The following is a 12,620-nucleotide window of genomic DNA, read 5'->3' as shown; positions in this document are numbered from 1 at the left end:
AGGTTAATCACCAGCATCCAAGCATCCGGCATACATCCGCGAAAAGAAGAATGTCGCAATTATATGTGTCGGTCTCTTAACAGTTATTACAACTTCAGCTTCTCCCGTCCTCGCTCATAAAAACTGATAAGTTTGATCAGTTGCTTCACCTGACTCGATCAATCGCATCCTTTCTATCCTCGTCCTTATTTACTTGGTGATTGTGAGAAAAAGAATCGACTGGGTGATGTGACAAATAATTCGCCGACGAATAATAAGTTTTTAATCAGTTATCGGCTATGCGACGTTAAAGTAATTGCGAAATATCACGAGTGTGCGATCCTCACGGCTGTCCCCGTGGCTTGTTAGATTTATCTTTGCGTATATCTCCATCTTTCTCCCCGTATCTTTTCGCTCCAATGGACGATTCTCTTCCGGGAAAAATGAACGAACGCAGGTCGACGATTTGTAAAACACGCCCCGAGATTTCCTCTTTATTGCTCTTAATCTGTATTTAATTTCTGGGGATATTATTCCGCATGCATCTCTCGTGCGCTCGCTCCCTCGGGCAACAATAAATATCTCGCTCGACGTGCACTCGCGATTATTGCTTATTGCATGTGCTCGCGTGCACGTAAATAGTCGCTCTTATAAGCTACAATTACGCAGTGCTGTGTGCTCCAAAAAGCTTTTTATCGAACTGCACACACGGCGTGCGCACAATGCGCGATAAATCTTTCAGCCATCGTGCGTCAATATTATCTATAATATAATTACATATATCATCGACAGGCGTGCATAAACGCGCGCTCGCACCATTGCAGCTTCGCGGCGTCGGATCACGTGCGAATCCGCACGCATTGTTCGCGCATGATCGTCCATGGTGCATAATGCAGCGCCGATAATAAATTATAAAATTTAATTAAGAATACGGCAGTTATTAACCAGAATACTTTAATAACGCGCGTACGCAAGCGATCGGCGAACTGTAAATTGCACGATTACTTTCCGTCGCGCACTTGTGCGCGCACGCGTGAGCGGGTTTTCCGTTATTTATTCCGACTTTTACGTTATCCGACAGCTATCCGCGATTCGCGGGAAAGCTCCGAGATTATAAATAACTTCCGCCCGCCCTCTTCCCGTCCGTGCGAGATTTTTGCGATCGCAGGGGCTATGCGAAATCATCGTTTTCGCTACTTCCCGGACATATTATCTCAAACTCATCCTCCTCTCTCTACCGCATTCGTACCACCTCCGGCAATAATAAATATCTCGCCCTAGACGCGAGACACACGATTATTGCTTATTGCTCGTGCGCGCGCTCGCGCGTATAAATATAATGCGTGCTTGTAGGCTGCACTAGGATGCCGCGGAACTCTTTCTCTCTTGTCCTCCCTGCCGCCTTTTTTCTTGCCTTTTATTGCGTCCCATACCGTGCGAACTATCTCACTTGGCCGATATTAATCGGAAAAATTCAGAACGCCGAACGGTTTTTACTCATTTAATTAATGTTCACGGCCGTGGCAGCGCATCGATTTAATGGGAAGTCGAGCATCGACCGTGAGCTTTTATGTCCTCGTATAAATCGCTCCCGGGGGCACTGTGCATCGTCCGCTCTCACCTTCGTTCCGCTCCTCTTAATTCACGATTTTGCGTCTAATATCGATTAGCGCCGAGGAGGATCGCGATATGGCTCGCTAGCTGCCGCGCGTGCTGCATTCATCTTTCTTAATCCGTTAATCGATGCGTTAAATCACGATTTTCCGTATCAGGCCTCGAGGTTTTTCTCATTGGAAATTCGAGTTAATGACACGATGATGTGATAAATGACGTTGATGTGATGATGCATGTTCGATTTTCCTTGGATAATAATTATATCTAGAAATTGGGCAATAAATTCATGTAAACATCATATGATAAGATAATCAATAAACTAGATGAATAAAATGATGAAAAATTTCGAAAAGAGATCATTCAATTCCACACGATAAATTTTACTAGTGCAGCATGGTTTATTCCAAAGCAACGTTCTTAAGTGCAGTCGGGGTTTCCAACGCCAGCTTAATGGTGACCTTGCTCAATTCGTTCCGGCGACCTGGAAACCCTTCCACGTTGTGCAAACAAACCATCTCGGAACGCTTTAGTGTATTAGAGAGAAAAGGAAGAAAGAGAAACAGGGAGAAAGAAGAGAGAAAAAGAGCGCTCGCGGCGCGAAGAAGCGCGGCCGAGAGGAGGGAGGAAGAAAAGGATGGAGGGAGGGTGCAAAGCGAAGGAACGAACGTGCACACGTGCGCGGCGGACTCGACTTTCCGGCCAATTTGAGCCGATAAAACCGAAGGTTGCTGCCGGCCTTTGCTCTTCGACTCGTTCGCTACTACTACGGGAAGCGGGCCCAGCATCCCTCGGCGGGTACCGCGGCAGCAAACCGGCAATTTTCACCTTGCACCGGCAGCCTCGTCATTGCCGGTCTCGGCTATCATCCCTCTCCCTCTCCTCTCCGTCACGGCAGAAAACGATCGTGCACTAACCCGCGCGTGATTGCTCGGCCGCGCAACTACTGTTTGTTTAGCGCGCCACTCCGCCCAGCGAAACTGCCAACGCTTTTCGCAATTTCCTCCGGCACCGACGCGAAAAATACGCGCCTGACTGCACTCGTCTTCGCTGTATCTTCTTCTTCGTCTCCCACCGCGACCTCGACGTCTCCCCTCGGCTGATCTGCTCATGCAGTATCGAGATGTCGGACTGATACACACTAATAGCGCACAGCAAGTGTACGAATAAAGATCAATTTACACTATATGGCACGTACCGGCACTAGCCGATATTCTTATAAAAAATATTTTGACGGTGCGTATTGGTACGTTGATATTAATCTGCCAGTGTGAATCAGTAAACAATAGAGAATAGACGTAGCCAGAAGATAGACTAAAAATTTAATTGAAACTGTTAAGTCCTGCAAGCCTTTATATGTAATGAGCCATCCAAAATATAATCAGTGAGGAAACAGCACATACAGAGAATGTGAAAATGTAAATTCAATAAAAATCTTTATCTTAAATAAACTGCAAGTCTTTCTGTCGGTGAAATTACCTCACGGACGTTGATGATTTTCTTTTTATAACATAGATGTAATCAATTTTAACAACTTATAAAATTTGCATTACGATATTCTAAAATACTGGTAAAACTTGTCATCATATTTCAATAAGTCTTTGACTGTCCAACATCCGATGTCCAATGCTCTCTTTCAATGCGCTCCTTTCTTTCTTCTTTTAATATTGGGTGACCGCCTAGCGATCGCATCTCTCCGTGCGCTTGCATTCGGCGATGGGCCGGACTAATTCAGCGATTTTTAATAATTAATAACTCGTTAACTATTGCACAAATCGCAAGGTGGTACAGGACTTTTTAATTCACTCTGATCTACCTGTGGACGAAAGGTTTTTACCCTTATGTGACACACCCTGTATATGTATACTGTTGCTTTTGCGTGACAGGTGATGAGATGGAATCCCATTCTTCTTAAAAAGCCATTTTTAAATCTTTTTGATTAGAAATCTATATTTGTCTTTTCTAAATAACATCTCCAAGAATTTTCCATAATATTCGATAAGATTGAGATCCGATGATTAAGGAGGTGTATGAGCAGCCTATGAGCTGTGATTATTGCAGACGAATATCCCACAAAGTGTCGCAAATGATTTTGTGTCTCTTATAGGTAGGACAGGACGTTTTAATGTAATTCGGGCACGCCAAGTACTTCAATGTCGTCATGCGATAAGAAAGTATGCATGGAAAACGTTTGGGTAAAATACTCAAACTGCTTCTAGATACTTGGCTAATTAATTATTGATTTCATATTTAGTTTTGAGTTTTGACGAGTTGGGAGTTTTTATGTACTTGGCGTATATATTTTTTCTTTTTTTAAAAAGGTTTTTTAGGGATTAATAAGTTATCGCAAGAAATTTACATCATTCCTAGTTTATGACAAAACGAATATAGCAAATTGGAGAGAACCGTCACCCTTAAAGTATTTCATTACCATATATAGAGATTTTAACCGCATACCAATAAAAAAAAGTTACAAGTTGTTAACTAAATATAATACATCGTTTGGATATTCAGTTGCTAGCATCTTATTTGGCATGTAATAAGTGCCTTTAAATGCAGAAAAATATACATCCAGTTTGCAATTATTAAAAGGTGTCGGCGTATTTAGCTTCTCTAACTTGTCTGAAATAAAAAATATACACTCATGTTATTATAGAGAGTGCTCCCAGGTTAAGTGGCCCAACTTGAAATATGAATTTAGAACCTCAAAACAAAACAAAAAATTCCTCTGGAAGTATGCTCGCAAATGCTTCGTTCACGAGATATTAACTTCTAAAGTTATTAGGATATAAGATTTATTAGTAAATAATTTTGACATAATCTAAGTTTCTCTTCTTTCTTGCTTTACAGTAATCAAAACCGTGTTGAACATATTCTGGATTGCTGGAAGACTTTTCATGTGACTAAACATGATTCATTAATAAAACATCTTTTCTTTGATGGAGAATATCTTGTCTGATAAATATGGCCTTCTTTGTTCACAAAATGTTTTGTAAAAATTGTGGATCATATTTATTATTCTTTCTTTGATTTAATAACCAAGTGGAAGATGTTTTCTGCGTGGCATATCAGCTGATAATAAATGCTGGATACGTTGAAGATAGACAACTTCCATCGACTGAGAGTATTTTTCATATAATTGTGAATGAAATTCCTAACTCAGAAACAGATTTCCGGATATTTGTTGATGGGTTTTGGTTGAAATGCTGCAATATGATAGCAATTATTCTTTTATTTTGCAGTGGTTCAAAAACTTCATCAGCTCGTGGCACCATATTAAATGACCCAGTTTCCCTCAATCGGTGAAATGTTAAAAATAACAGTATCCTATTTGGCAATCTTCTGTTTGAAAATCGCGTGGCGTATTCACAGTGAGCAGCATTAATATTTCCGTTACAAAATCTATATAAATATACAATGTCTGTCAATGACCTATAAACCAAAAAAAGTGATATTTCGATTATATTCAATCCTATACTTCTGTAGCTTAAAAAGCCAATATCTCTTGAACAAAGCGCTTGCGAGCGTACTTCCAGAGGAAGATGTTTTGTTTTGAAGTTCTCATTATAATTTAAGTTTACGAAAATCATATTTTAAGTTCGACCATTTATCCCGGGAGGATCCTATTATAGTAATATAGTAATTATATATGTGTATAGTAAATATAATTCAGAATAACACAATGTATTTAAAACACTTTGTTTATACCTTCTTGAATATAACATGCCTCCTCGAATATTCGTATATTCCGGCTATTGCGTATTGCTATTGGGTATATTGCGGGAATGACTAGGTACCATGCACTTTGTTCCTTGGCTAAGTAATGGGCTAAATGGTTCCATCTCCTTATCAAATCATCAACCACTGACCATCCTATTATCACGTGTGGCATTTTATGGCATTTTAATTCTGAATGAGTTCTGTCGTTACAATTACATTTCACGATCATTCCAACTGCGAATTTCATTTCAGCCTTCCTCTTCTTTGGTTTGGGTGTGTATTTTATACATTCTTTTCTTAATTCATACTAGATTGTACAAAATAATTAACGATAATAAATACTTATCTTATAATTTTAATTATAAGAATATTATAATTAATTACTTATAAAGACTTAATTACTTTCACATACAACACATCCGCAAAAAAGATAATCTCTTCAAAGGAGGCAAATTGGAATACAAGTACTCTTGTACTGTCTTCATGAATAAATAACAACCATTTTTAATGAGATAAGGTACTAAGGAAATTCTATTAGACATAAGTCTATCATCCCAAACGTCCGCCAGCTGGGTAAATATGATGCAGAATCACGATTAGGATCTATCTTTGTACATTACTTTTAAACAGTTTTCTTTTGCCTCTCTCATTATCTTGCACAAAAAGATCTTTCTCGGAATGTCGTCGTGATGTAAAGTAACATATAATTATACGCAGAATATTATACTTATATTTTCTTGTTTTATGCATATGTGTAATCTTTATGTATCATACACACAATAGGTATGTGCGGGCATACCTCATATAGAGAATCTATAACCCTTATCGCCTCTCGTGTTACATCGATGTGTCTTCTTGCATAGCACGTAACACTAGATTCACCCTGCACATATGTGGAAACACGAAATTTACTTATTGTGGAAACATTTCTATCTGCAGATATATTATTTGACAAATATGTGACAATTACGCTTTATCTCAAGACATATCGATACTCCTAATAAAAGGTTTTATGTAAAACTAAATAAAATATTCATATACACAATGAATCCTAGTATTCTTTGTTATATATAGATATATTCTTATCATGAAAAAAATATATTAGTGAATCTTATGTTTAAAAGAAAGAAAAGAAAACTGCAGGAACTTTCAGGAAATGAAATTTCTTTACGTATAACGTAATTACTTTACGTATTACGTATTATTGAGGTACCTTTTCCAATTCATCTACGAACTTAAATACATCTTTTTTTCCTGTCATATAAAGAGTCTGTGAGATAGGCAAGCATTCGTCTACCAGGTGTAGAAACCTTCGCATCCACCTATTTTCTTCAACCATTTCTTGGTTGGAATCGTTACAATTTCTACTATGATAATTACGATAATTATCCCGTTTGAAATACATTCCTTTCTTATAATGGGAACTCAAACTTATCATCAGCTAAAACGAACATTGCATTCATAAATTAAACTAAAATTATAAAACTTTGGAAAATAAAGAATTGTTTTGAAATTAGAAGCGAATTACTCTTTAATGTGTCAGTAATTTAATATATCTATGCTAACTTGCTTGTGACCAATTATCTTATCGTTAATTTTATGAATTGTTATTTAGTAGAATTAATATACATGACATATACATGAAAAATTACCTTTAACAAATTTATTCTGGGATATCTGTCAAAACTTATGAGACATTTTAAAGCAGAATTATAATACATTGTGGACTAGTTATTTTTATTCAGAATGGCTCCACCGTCATCGAGACAGATATAAAGACACTGTTCGTCATTCGAGTTTGTTACATTACTGCAATAAAATAATAAAAAAGTATATACACGACAAAAATGGAAATGTAGAAAAGGTATGAGTAATCGAAATTATAATTAGGTTAACCATTTTGGGTTCCATCTTAATAATCATTTAGCGGTCAGGCCCGGAATAACACGATCAGATATAAGATCACAATATATACCAAGTCTTCTTGCAACGCTCTGAAATATGACTATCAGCGGTACAATGCGGTTGTTAAACTCCTGTCATAATTTAAGAAACAAAAATATTAACATTTATAAGAAATAATAAATATATGAAGCTATAGATATAACATAAGCTGATCATAATGTATTATATTATAAACTATAACTTACGAACTCAATCATAAATAGGTATTGTCGAAAGAGATCTGATTTCAAAGAATGTACAACTGCGTCAAAGGTTGGTTTGTGCAAGAGTATATTGCAAAGAATATCTATAATCTGTCTTCCCTCGCTGTTGTTCCATTGATTTTCATAGATATTATTGTATTTCCACCTCGAGAACTGTTCGCGAGATGCCGAGAATATTGGATGCTTGGGCTTCTCAACTTTTTAAGGCGCTTTATCACCTGTTGTGCGATATTATCCAGGTCCATATTTATATGCGAGCAAGAGACATTTTTCTCCGGATAAAACCATTGTATGATAAAAGTTATCACCTCTTCCAATAGCTGGTGTTTGAGAGGGCGATTTATAAATTCCTGCCATACGTTTCCTAGATGATGATGCCTTAAATATGTCAGAAGGATTCTTCCGTAATAAATATTTGTCAGGTTGTCCTTATATCCACTAAAAATTAATACTTTGTATATTAACTGATAAATGTTATATCTCTTTACCATATACATTACAGTATAACTTCCTTATTCGTAAAACTTAAATAAATATTCATTATTTATTAAATCTCACCTTTTCCACCGATCATTTAAACTTGTTAATTCATCCATAACTAAATAATAATTCAAGTGATGTGTTGTCTTGGGTGGATAAACCAAAAAATTAAACTCTTCCATATCGAGAATTTCATTAGTCAAAAAGCTTTCGTGAAAAACATTGCGCAACGGAAGAAAACAGTGGAAATGTCTGTTTCCAATCTTAAAATTTTTCTTGAACAACTCATCAGAACCATTGTGGTAAACTTTTCACTCATTTGGGCCAACAAATGCGACAATTCTTTCTTACAGTTTACTCGTACGTCTATCAATTCTTCAACACTTCAGTAGCCTTTATGCATTTCTATTTGTCGAATATTTTTCAAACCAGGCCATCTGGAAGAAAAATGTAAGGAAAATGTATTTAATTTTGTGAATCATTGGATATATAATTGCATAAATAAAACCATTGTCAGGGCAATACATTTTGAGAAATGGAAGAAACTTGAAATTATACATACTTTTTATACAAAGATTAAGATAATTTTTAAAAGGATATTACTAAAAGGAAAATATAAAAAAACAGCAATAATAAAACCCTTTCGACATTGTCTTCTTTATGATAGTACACCACAACAGGAAAAACCTCATTAGGGAAATTGCAAGTATTACACATGTGACCCAAATTTATACGTTATATTTTATCTGTTGTACGTTCAAGGAAAGTAATAAGAGCATTTCCATTGCTTGCATTTCGATAGAAAAATACGATCCAAACGAATCGCAAAAAAATACTGGCATCTGGTTCCGTTTTAAAATAAAGGCATCTTTGTGGGAAAGGATAGCAAAAAGGAAAGGCAGTAGAAGTGCAACAACTTGCTCCCGAAACTCCTTTACTTATTTATCTTGTCTCTGACGAATTTAATATAAAATTATATAAAATTATATAAAATTTTATTAACGCATACAAACGCTATATCACACACAAAAGAGTCTTTCTCTAACAAAAAAGTATCTCTTTTTGAAAAGAATTTGTTTATTAGTCACTGAATAATGGATGTAATAAGGACCCCACACTGAACCTTCCCTTTTTTCTCTGAGCAATATGTGAAACGTATTGTATAACAGATTGTCATAAAGCACACACACACACACATGTGTAATTTATATATCTATCCTCACTACTTACAAGTAAACCTATCCAAGTGGTACACACCGATTTTTTTCAAATTTGGTACAAATGTAGAACTTTGAAAAATATTTGACCTATATTTTTTCATTTCTCTTAAGCGGGTTTAAGGGTAAGTAGTTATTACCCTTCCAATTTTCACCCGCCTATCATCAATAAGTACAATAAAAAAATATAAGAGACAAAATTTAATGCAAAATATATTTTTCTGGATCGCTAATTGTGAATGTGAAGGCAGATTTGCAAAATTATTTGTTTAAATAATAAATTGTTTCAACAAAATAGCTAAAAAGTTGAAAAAATACAGTATAGTGACGTTTGTTATAAGAGTAAATGATACTTAAATATGGCATCAAATTTGTAAAATGCATTGCTTTAAATTATTCGAACAATAAACGGTTCAAACAAATCAGGAAGAAGATTGAAAAACATTGAAGTGTGTTATAGCGGCTTAAATTATAGAGGATTTTGGAGTTGTTCATTACATATGTTGTTGACGTAAAGATTCTTTTAATATTGTTATACAAATAAAACCTATTACAGTAGTAAGGAAACATAATGTGAGGTACAGTATTACTAGATTTTTAATAATTTTATTTGCAAATAAAATTGTCACATTCGGTAATAAAAAACTCGCTCCCTGCCAAAGCAGAAAATAATCAAGAATGAGGTGGCGAGTGCCTATGATATTTTTCTTTTAGTGTTTCATTCTAACGTAAATATATTCTAAATGTTATGGGCTTTTGCTTATATATATATATATATATATATATATAATATATATTTTTTAATTTTTAATAAATATAACATTTTTGCTATTTTTTTATATTTTTGTTTTGATATTTATCATTTATATTAAGTATTATATTGATTATTATATACTATACTAAACTATACTATACTAAAAGAAAAGCTTAGCATAGGCACTCCACCTCATTCTTGATTATTTTCTGCTTCGGCAGGGAGCGAGTTTTTAATACCGAATGTGACAATTTTATTTGCAAATAAAATTATTAAAAATCTAGTAATATTGTACTTCACATTTTGTTTCCTTACTACTGTAATAAATAGATTTTATTTGTATAACAATATTAAAAGAGAATCTTTACGTCAACACCATATGTAATGAACAATTCCAAAATCATCTATAATTTAAACCGCTGCAACACACTTCAATGTTTTTCAATCTTCTTCTTGATTTGTTTGAACCGTTTATTGTTCGAATAATTTAAAGCAATGCATTTTACAAATTTGATGCCATATTTAAATATCACTTACTCTTATAACATATTAACTCTTATAACAAACGTCACTATACTGTATTTTTTCAACTTTTTAGCTATTTTGTTGAAACAATTTATTATTTAAACAAATAATTTTGCAAATCTGACTTCACATTCACAATTAGCGATCCAGAAAAATATATATTGCATTTAATTTTGTTTCTTACATATTTTTATTGTACTTATTGATGATAGGCGGGTGAAAATTAGAAGGGTAATAACTACCCTTAAAACTGCTTAAGGGGATGCTGGAGTGACTAGGGAATTTTTTCGCGATGATGCTGCCATTTGCACAAAAAAATGCTTTTTATATAATTTCGCAATTTGTACGCACAAAATTACGGTTGTTTACAATCGGGATAAAATAAAGGAATATAATGAAGCTTTTCGAAGTGACTTTAGAAGTGTAATAAAAAAGGGTAATTATGCATTATAGGGTAGAAGTGTAATAAAAAAGGGTAATTATGCATTATAGGGGAGCCAGCCCCGATGACCTTGACCTTGACATATGTTATAGAGGTCACCCTCCTGAGTGACCTTCAGAAGGTTTTAGCCGGCGGTCATTGTTTATTAAAATGTTATTAACAAAAGAAGTTTCGAAAATGTAGTAGTTATTTTGAATATTCAAAGACATAAACGACGAATATGTACATGAACGAAGGAAGGAAAGTCATTTAAAGCAGTGAATCGTTAATATATAGAATAGTTTCTTTTAATATAAGTACAAATTATTCTCTGCTTTAATCTAACCTAACCTAACCTTGGTTAGGTTATATTTTCCGAAAGTGGTGCCCCGGGCACATACGCTCGTTTTCAGCCCGCTTCGCGGGAGGGCTAGGGGCAGGGACTTCGCTCCTCCCCCCCGCCGGAGTCAGTGTAACAGATTTCACCGTACAGATTTTGATCACGTGGTACACGGCACAGATCCCGATGGGGGAGGGGCGAAGCCAGGTTAGGTTATGTAGATTAAGTTAGGTTAGATTAAAGCAGAGAATAATTTGTACTTATATTAAAAGAAACTATTCTATATATTAACGATTCACTGCTTTAAATGACTTTCCTTTCTTCGTTCATATACATATTCGTCGTTTATGTCTTTGAATATTCAAAATAACTACTACATTTTCGAAACTTCTTTTGTTAATAACTTTTTAATTTGAACTCTATACGGTGAAATCTGTTACACTGGCTCTGGCGGGGGGCAGGGACTTCGTCCCTCCCCCCCGCCCTTCCGCGAAGCGGGCTGTGAACGAGCGTAGATAGCTGAAAATTTGTGCAAAATTATTAAACTGTTTTGGTTATTAATTTTTTAATAAACAATGACCGCCGGCTAAAACCTTCTGAAGGTCACTCAGGAGGGTGACCTCTATAACATATGTCAAGGTCAAGGTCATCGGAGCTGGCTCCCCTATAATGCATAATTACCTAAAAAAGAATAGTATAAATGAAAATCTTGTACATACTTATACATACATGCAAGATTTTCATTTATACTATTCTTTTTTATTACACTTCTAAAGTCACTTCGAAAAGCTTCATTATATTCCTTTATTTTATCCCGATTGTAAACAACCGCAATTTTGTGCGTACAAATTGCGAAATTTTTATAAAAAGCATTTTTTTGTGCAAATGGCAGTACCATCGCGAAAAAATTCCCTAGTCACTCCAGCATCCCCTTAAGAGCACAAATGAAAAAATATGGGTCAAATATTTTTCAAAGATCTACATTTGTGCCAAATTTGAAAAAATCGGAGTGTACCACTTGGGTAGGTTTACTTGTTAGACGCTACAGCTGGACTACCATTTTTAATTAAAAACACACGCGAGTGGCAAAGGATCACGATAGGCTGCATCATTTAGCACAGATTACTTCTTTAGAAGAAAGAGAAAGTTTTCTTTTACTAAATGCAAGTGTGTTCTATCCTAGAATATATGCCCACACAGATGTAGGCTGTAGGTCCGCCACTGTTTCACTATGTAGTTGTAATCGTTTTTTCGAGAAAATTCCATTCTCTGTTTCAATAACGATGGTAATATGACATACCGTTGAAACTTGGTATCATAATCTTGATTAAAATTTTTAATTAAATTTAATACAAGGAAATAGAAAATACCTCTGATCGAACTTTCGTCGCCAAAATAAGCTGGG

The 12,620-nt window shown here is 35.2% G+C and overlaps 1 long non-coding RNA gene across 1 annotated transcript; it reads left to right on the top strand.

Moving 5' to 3' along the window:
• Window positions 1-3,893: 3,893 nt before the first annotated feature.
• Window positions 3,894-8,475, top strand: LOC113561459. The gene is made up of 3 exons (XR_003406167.1): window positions 3,894-7,324; window positions 7,479-7,527; window positions 7,606-8,475. It is a non-coding gene; the product is annotated as an uncharacterized LOC113561459 (long non-coding RNA).
• Window positions 8,476-12,620: the final 4,145 nt, after the last annotated feature.

The sequence above is a fragment of the Ooceraea biroi genome, chromosome 2 (genome assembly GCF_003672135.1).
Source record: "Ooceraea biroi isolate clonal line C1 chromosome 2, Obir_v5.4, whole genome shotgun sequence".
Classification (NCBI taxonomy): domain Eukaryota; kingdom Metazoa; phylum Arthropoda; class Insecta; order Hymenoptera; family Formicidae; genus Ooceraea; species Ooceraea biroi.
The sequence above is the reverse complement of the archived record's forward strand: the minus strand, read 5'-3'. Positions and strand labels throughout refer to the sequence as shown.